Below are 8,958 nucleotides of genomic sequence, written 5' to 3'. Positions count from 1 at the left end.
TGGTTTTCAGAACTCATGCTCCTCGTGACAGCCCCTCCCTGGCGCATCCCCCTGAGTAGAGACCTTCTCTCTCAAGGGCTTGGTACCATTTGGCTTCTAGATGGGACACGGCAGACCTAAGTGATCTGCCCCCAGCGGTGGTAGACACTATCACTCAGGCTAGAGCCCCTTCTACGAGGCAGGCCTATACTCTGAAGTGGAGTCTGTTCACGAATTGGTGTTCTTCTCACCGAGAAGACCCCCGGGGATGCCCGGTCAGAGTCGTGCTTTCTTTGATGCAAGAAAGGCTGGAGCGTGGGCTGTCACCCTCCACCCTGAAGGTGTATGTGGCTGCCATTGCAGCCCATCACGATGCAGTGGACGGCCGGTCCCTGGGGAGGCATGACCTGATCGTTAGGTTCCTGAGGGGTACCAGAAGGTTACATCCTCCTAGGACACCCCTGTTTCCCTCCTGGGACCTCTCTATTGTCCTGGCGGGACTTCAGAGGGGTCCCTTTGAGCCGCTGGATTCGGTCGAGCTGAAGTTCCTGTCTCTCAAGACAGCGCTCCTGATCGCGCTCACTTCCATCAAGAGGGTCGGGGACCTCCAAGCATTTTCGGTAAGTGAAGAGTGCCTTGTGTTCGGGCCGGCCTACTCTCACGTTGTCCTGAGACCCCGGCCTGGATACGTGCCCAAGGTTCCCACCACTCCCTTCCGAGACCAGGTGGTGAACCTGCAAGCGCTGCCCCTGGAGGAGGCAGATCCAGCCATGTCGTTGCTGCGTCCCGTAAGAGCGCTTCGCATATACGTGGACCGCACCCAGAGCTTTAGAAGCTCTGAGCAGCTCCTGGTCTGCTTTGGAGGTCAGCAGAAGGGGAAGGCTGTCTCTAAGCAGAGGTTGGCCCACTGGATAGTGGACGCCATCGCCTTGGCTTACCATTCCCAAGGCGAGCCGTGCCCCCTGGGGGTGAGGGCCCACTCCACACGGAGTGTGGCCTTCTCCTATGCGTTGGCGCACGGCGCCTCTCTGGCAGACATCTGTCGAGCTGCGGGCTGGGCGACACCTAACACCTTTGCGAGGTTTTACAACCTCCGTGTAGAGCCAGTTTCTTCCCGTGTGATGGGTAAAAGGTAATTGGCGGGAAGGGCTGGCTGGGTGTCTCGCTTGCTGCGCCATTCCCCCTAACACAGGGATGTGAGCGCCTTCTTCTCCCAGTAGAGTTCCCCGGTTGACGTACCCTGGTCGAGCATCCTCCAGCACCCTCGGCGTCAGACTTGGCGGAGCAGTCTGTCGCCAGGCCCAGTACTGGCGTTAGCATGCCCGGAGCCGGTCAGCCCCTGTACTGGGCTAGGTGTCCATATGGCTGGGTTCCCTACGGGTAATCCCATATGTGTATTCTTCCATGGTAAGGTTTCCCTCTTGGCAAACCCGTGTCTTCCCTTGACAGACCGTTCTGTCAGTCTCTTCTGGCAGCCGTTCCATCCCTACTCCAAGGTAGGACCTGCCTCAGAGACCCCTTCCATATGTAGTACTGCCCCCTGGGTCAGTCCATATCGGTATATCCACATGTCACCTCCCTACGGGTAGGATGTGGTCTCCGTAGCGGCCTTTCCTAAAGGCTCGCTTCCCCATTGTCTTGCCAGCTGAAAGAACAAATAGGGAAGATTTGAAGCAATCTTTCACCGAAGGTTGAAATCCCTTCCATTTACTTATGTGGGCGGAACAGCAGCATGGCCTTCTCCAGCAGCGATGTACTCACCCTTTGGCCCCTTCGGTACCAAGGTCAGTGAATTTGCGCTGGGGCTTTGGGAAGGTTACGACCTTAAGCGTAGCTTTTGTGGCACGCCAGGGCTTGTCAACAATTGCAGCGCCACAGGGTTGTGACGAGGTTCAGGTTGTGGCGTTTTCCATAGGACCCCATTTGTCGGTCGACATAACTCGTAGTGACCGTCAGATAGGGAACGTCTCGGTTACGTACGTAACCCTCGTTCCCTGATGGAGGGAACGGAGACGTTATGTCCCCATGCCACAACCTTGAACCATTCGCTGTTGCCGGGACACGTTCTCGGCTCCTCAGTGTAAAACCTAATGAGTGGATGCACCTGTCACCCTATTTATAAATGTCGGTACGGGAGTGGCTCAGGTATGTTAATCCACTAGCCAATTTTCATTGCCGTTTCTCTTAAATTCAGAGATGATTGGCCTCCCAAGTGAGACCCCATTTGTCGGTCGACATAACGTCTCCGTTCCCTCCATCAGGGAACGAGGGTTACGTACGTAACCGAGACGTTCTTTCCACTTAGACCTATAGGGCTTCAAACGTTCATAGTGAACTACCTTAGGTTCTGCATTCACATTTCTCACATTCAACACTGTGTAAAAAATAACTGCCATATCCAGTGTAAGCACCTGATGTGGTCCTGTCCATTTTGGCTCAAGTTTCTTTCTCTGTGTGGTTGGATCATTCATCCACACCAGGTCACCCACTTTAAAAGGCCTGAATTTCTCATACCTATTAAAGTAGTAACTCACGCTTAAGTCTCTGATCTACACTAATGTTAAGCACTTCTCAAAACACAGTTTCATACGTTTGACTAGAGCTGAACCATAAGTCTGTGTAGTGTCCATGGCTCCATCTGATGGAGAATCAAGGTACATGTGTGCCGGTAAACGAGGTTCACGACCATAAGCCAAGAAGAATGGTGAGTACCCAGTACTAGAATGAGGTGTAGCATTAAATGACAGTGCAACTGCAGATAAGTACTGGTCCCATTCACCACCACTCTGAAAAAGAACCTTTGCTAATTGATCCTTTAATGTTCTATTAAACAGTTTTACCATTCCATTACCATGGGGTGGTAAAGGTGTAGTTCTCTTTTTAATAATGTAATCTCTTACAGATATCCTGCAAAATCTCAGACTCATACTGACGTTCCTGATCAGAGAACAATTCCTCTGCAACACCATGTTCAGGTATGTACTGGTCACACAACCACCATGCCACTGCACTGGCTGTTTGGTCCACCATAGGATATGAATTGATGCATTTAGTAAAATGATCTTGCACCACCAACACATACCTATTACCACAGGAAGTGACAGGCAGTTCTGTGATATCAGTATACACAAACTGAAAAGGTCGTAAAGCACTAATAGACTAGAGAGGTGCTCTTCGCTGAGGAACAGGCTTCTTCCGAGATTCACAAGCTTCACATGACTCACAATGCTGTTCAATGGCACGTCTCATTCCTGGCCATAAAAACAAACTCTGAGCTCTTTTCAGTGTACGTTCAGCACTGTAGAGCCCAGAACAGGGATCACCATGCAAATAGTATAAAGTGTCCTGAATGAGAACATCAGGAATGACCACCTGATAAGTTTGAGGTTTACCTGGAGCACTACAGGCTGTTCGACACAAGACTCCACCTTTCAACACCATACGGGGAACCTGCCACCAAAGTTGTCTCAATTTCCCCTTTACTTGTCTAACATCAGGTCTCTTCGGATTTTCAACCCAACTATAGACCTGTGAGAGCAAATCATCTGTTTTCTGGTGGTATTCAATGTCCTTTCCCCCTCACCTAAAGAGGTACACAGCAACTGCACAGTCGACTCAGACAACCCATCATTTTCACATTCCATCAGACAAATTTGTGACTCCACCTTAGGCTGACTTTCTGTACCATTTACACCAACCAAAACAGCAGTCTGAGAAGTGGAAGGCAAGTCATCTGTTTGAATAGATACTGTCTGTGTGAGAGGTGTCGGAGTTGTAGATGAATATATAGGAACACGAGACATTGCATCCACATTAATATGGCTCTTGCCATCTTTGTGGATGATCACCCATTCATACGGATCAAGCTCCATAGCCGACCACTACATTCCATGGGATCAATATCAAAGTTAAATTTTCTCAGGCCAACAAGAGGTTTGTGATGAGTAACTGCCGTTTTATGATTGTTACCTAAGTAGTGATGAAAATGCCCAAATGACCAAACTATTGTCCACAGTTCTTTGTCGTAAGTGGACCATTTTCATTCAGACGAGGTAAGTACACGAGTAGCGTATGCAACAACTCGCTCTTTGCCAAATTGAATTTGAGACAGGACAGAACCAATAGCTGTATTGGATGTATCCATACTCAATGTAAATGGCTGATCAACTGGGAATGCCATGACAAGTGGAGATGTCAGAGCATCTTTCAGTTGCTGAAAGGCTACTGAACACTCATCAGTCCACTCAAAACATATGTTTATGGAAAACCAACATATATGGAAAACCAAAGCAAAAAGTTAATGTCAAGCCCTATATATATATATATATATATATACTGTACAGAGAGAGAGATCGAGTATGTTTCCAGAAGTCATAGTACCTCTTATGACTATTATTAATTTCTCATTGTCATTATGATATGTCCCCAAACCCTTCAAACTGGCTGTTATTAAGCCTCACATCAAATAAAAAACCCAACTTGACCCCAAAGAACTAGTTAATTATAGACCAATCTCAAATCTCCCTTTTCTGTCCAAGATAATAGAAAAGCTGGTATCCTCACAATTATGTTCCTTCTTAGAGAAAAATGGTATATGTGAGGATTTCCAGTAAGGATTTAGACCGTATCATAGTACTGAGGCTGCTCTCCTTAGAGTTACAAATGACCTGCTCTTATCATCTGATCGTGGTTGTATCTCTCTATTAGTTTTATTGGATCTTAGTGCTGCATTTGACACAATTGACCACAACATTCTTTTGCATAGACTTGAACACTTTGTTGGCATTAATGGAAGTGCATTAGCATGGTTTAAATCGTACTTATATGACCGCCACCAGTTCGTAGCAGTGAATGAAGATGTATCATATCGATCACAAGTGCAGTATGGAGTACCTCAAGGCTCAATACTAAGGCCGCTACTCTTCACGCTTTATATGTTACCCTTGGGAGATAACTGTTATGCTGATGATACTCTGTTTTATATTTCTGCGCGGCCTGGTGAAACACACCAATTTGAAAAAACAAACATCGTATAGATTTAAAAATATTGCCTATTACTTATAAAGCCCTGAATGGTTTAGCACCTCAGGATTTGAATGAGCTCCTTTTACATTATAATCCTCTACGTCCGCTACGTTCTCAAAACTCAGGCAATTTGATAATACCTAGAATGTCAAAATCAACTGCGGGTGGTAGATCCTTTTCCTATTTGGCGCCTAAACTCTGGAATAACCTACCTAACATTGTTCGCGAGGCAGACACACTCTAGCAGTTTAAATCTAGATTGAAGACCCATCTCTTTAACCTGGCTTACACATAACATACTAATATACTTTTCATTTCCAAATCCGTTAAAGGATTTTTAGGCTGCATTAATTAGGTAAACCGGAACCGGGAACACTTCCCATAACACCTAATGTACTTGCTACATCATTCGAAAAATGGCATCTACGCTAATATTTGTCTGTTTCTCTCTTGTTCTGAGGTCACCGTAGCCACCAGATCCAGTCTGTATCCAGATCAGAGGGTCACTGCAGTCACCCGGATCCAGTACGTATCCAGACCAGATGGTGGATCAGCACCTAGAAAGGACCTCTACATCCCTGAAAGACAGCGGAGACCAGGACAACTAGAGCCTCAGATACAAATCCCCTGTAAAGACCTTGTCTCAGACGACCACCAGGACAAAACCACAGGAAACAGATGATTCTTCTGCATAATCTGACTTTGCTGCAGCCTGGAATTGAACTACTGGTTTCGTCTGGTCAGAGGAGAACTGGCCCCAACTGAGCCTGGTTTCTCCCAAGGTTTTTTTCTCCATTCTGTCACCGATGGAGTTTTGGTTCCTTGCCGCTGTCGCCTCTGGCTTGCTTAGTTGGGGTCACTTCATCTACAGCGATATCGTTGAGTTGATTGCAAATAAATGCACAGACACTATTTAAACTGAACAGAGAAGACATCACTGAATTCAATGATGAACTGCCTTTAACTAATCATTTTGCATTATTGACACACTGTTTTCCTAATGAATGTTGTTCAGTTGCTTTGACGCAATGTATTTTGTGACTTGACTTGATTTGACTATGTACTAAGTAATGAAATTTTCTAGGGATTAATCTATTGACAGACCTCTGCTGCTGATAGAGCAAGTCTGAACATGACTGTTGTGGAAAATAACTTTATATTCGTAATGTAAACATCCCTTCCTTTAACTTTAAAAATCTATAAATTATGCTTTTCATACATTTTACCTAGATTCATGTCTCTACTTTGTCTGTTATCTACTGTCTTGAAGATAAATATGGGTAAATAAGTTTCACATTCATTCGTGCTTCTTCACAGCCATAAACAGGGTTTGGGTATTGTTGAGGATTGTGCTATAATTACACATACAAATGCAACCCATTTAACCCAGACATGTAGCTGTTTGTGAAAAATGTTTAATGGGGAATGTCTCTAAGCGATTGAGGTTTTTTGTAGTCGGATGAAATAATGAATATAGCAGTCATCATTTACTTATGACATCTGATCCACTGAAGACGCAGTGTTGTTTTTCAAGGGAATGCATCCCCCTGATCTGTCTAAATGCATCTATGTTTGCGTGATTTAGCTTCACCTCCAGAAGTATTGAGTCTAAGTTGTAGGTTTTTTTTTTTTTATGAATTTTGCAAATCACTTTTCCTAATAATGTGCTAGTTAGCAAGTTTCATGAGGCTAAAGTTTACAGTTTACAGCTCATTAGCATTTAAACGGAAATGCACTAAAACGGCTTGCTTTGAAAAGAGCTGTTTTTGACAGGGTAAAAGGCGTTTTGTTTTACACTACCATTGAGACATTTTAACCAAAGTATGTTATAGACTTTTCATTAAAGGGGTCAATGGATGCAAAATTCACTTTTGTTGTTGTTTGAACTTAAATGTGTGTTGGTAAAATGATAAAAACCCACCCAGTGTTTTATTATTATAATTTTTTAATCCCTATTTTAAAATCCCCTTTATCAAATCAAGCTGTTCTGTGATTCCTGTCAGAATGACATAGTTCTGCACAGGCCCCTCCCATGATAGTTGATTGACAAGTCCGTCTTAACTTAAGACCCGCCCTGAGTGAGCTGTGAGCCGTCAGCCATTGTGTTGACCCTGGTGCAGTGGAAGAATGTCTTAGATTAAGCGATTGTTGTTGATTGTTACTGATCGTTTTGTTGCTGGATGTAATAATGAACATAGCAGTCGTCAGTCGACATTTGAGCCACTGAAGACACAGAGAATTAACGTTACTTTTCATTCATGATTGAGCTTCATCTACAGAACTGAGTATACACATCTAGTAAAAAATTTTTTGTTGTTGTTGTTTTTTTATGAATCTCTGCAAATCGCCTTTCCAAATAATGTGCTAGTTAGCAAGTTGCACATGTGGTGTTTTTTTGTTTGTTTGTTTGTTTTTTCAGAAGGGACCATTTTTATTCAGTTTATGGAAAAAATGTGGCACCTGTGTTTGCCAGAACTTTACAGTAAAATAAAGTGACAGTGTTACAGGCATTATGGGATGGCAACTGTATTTTGTCACTGTTTTTCATGTCATTAAATTATAGCATTTAAAGAAACCATTCTCAACACTATTAAGTACAAAGTAAATGTTAAAGCTAACTCATAAAATAAGACAAAGGGAAAAATGGAAGGCTACACAATGACTTCACAAGTTCCAGTAATTGATGCCAATTATAGGAGGGTAATACCAGGGTAGTCTTGTAAAGACTAGATGCTAGAAGGTCTTATCCATATAGCAGTTAATTCTGAAAGGTTCCAACACAAGTGCTTAGGGGTGCGGTTATCTGAGATTAAACCACTCTGTGGATAGAGTCTAGAAGAATATTTCAAATAGTGGTGCATATTTTAAAGATTTGACACAAACCTTGCAACCTTACATTAACAGAGTTTATTTCTTCTTTAAAGCACATGCTTAATGATCTCTGTACCCTGTAATCAGGACTTGGTTTCCAGATTGACATTGAAAACACCTGTGTGCCCTTGTAGTTTTTGTCAAAGTTATTTAAAACCACCCAATCAGATTAGGAGGGCCAGTGTCCAGAAGAGTTTAGCTCCATCCCTAATCAATTTTTCCATCTTTCGTCTCTGGTCGGGGGCTGAAGTGAAGGAGGATGCTTTCATCATAGGGATTTAGAGTGGAGTGGCTGGCGGGCATGACCGTGACACCCGCTGAAACATGTTGATACAGGTGATCATCCAAACTGCACCAAAAAATGGTCTTTAGTGTGTCATCGCTTCAGGGCACTTGATGTGAAAACTCTAGGAACTCCTCTAAGTAGCCCTCAATCGGACGGCCATCTTGGAAGAGAGAGTGAAAAGAAGATCTGCTGGTTTGTGAGGGTGAGGTGAATGCCCATGTTGTAAGGGAAATTTTGTAGGTCTGTTTTTCTGTCAGCAAACAGGCCAGAAACACAGAGGGAAGTTCTCAACAACAGGTTTACTGACAAACAGGCAGTAGTCTGAAAGGGAGTAGTTCAAGGTAGTAAAGGAATTCAAGTCTTTTAGCTGAGGTTTAATAGAAGAATGTCTCTTGCAGGTGATCCGAGGGAGCGAAGGAGCATCTAGGGGTAAGTAAACGCAAGTAGTCAGGCTTGGTAATGCTATGCAAATTGTAGACCAGACAAAAAGAGAGTGCAGTGATATGGGGGCTTAACGAGCTGAGGCAGGTGCGGCCAATCAGTGCTCTGCTGATTGGGATCTGGTGACTGAGGTGACTGTGGTGAGGTGGTGAAAAATGCTGCCTTCATATTCTATTGGAAATTTTTCCTATTTCCTGCTTATCAAGTCATGATTACGAGCTTGTCGTATTCAACTGCTTTAATGTTAGAAATAATAAAATGTAGCATCCCCTTGGTTGACTATCATAAACATTCAGTTGCATTTCAGTCAAAAACATGCTCATTTCACTGCTTATAAAACATACAATATACTTCGG

The sequence above is a fragment of the Carassius gibelio genome, chromosome B20, assembly GCF_023724105.1.
Source record: "Carassius gibelio isolate Cgi1373 ecotype wild population from Czech Republic chromosome B20, carGib1.2-hapl.c, whole genome shotgun sequence".
Taxonomy (NCBI): domain Eukaryota; kingdom Metazoa; phylum Chordata; class Actinopteri; order Cypriniformes; family Cyprinidae; genus Carassius; species Carassius gibelio.
Note: the sequence above shows the minus strand (reverse complement) of the source record.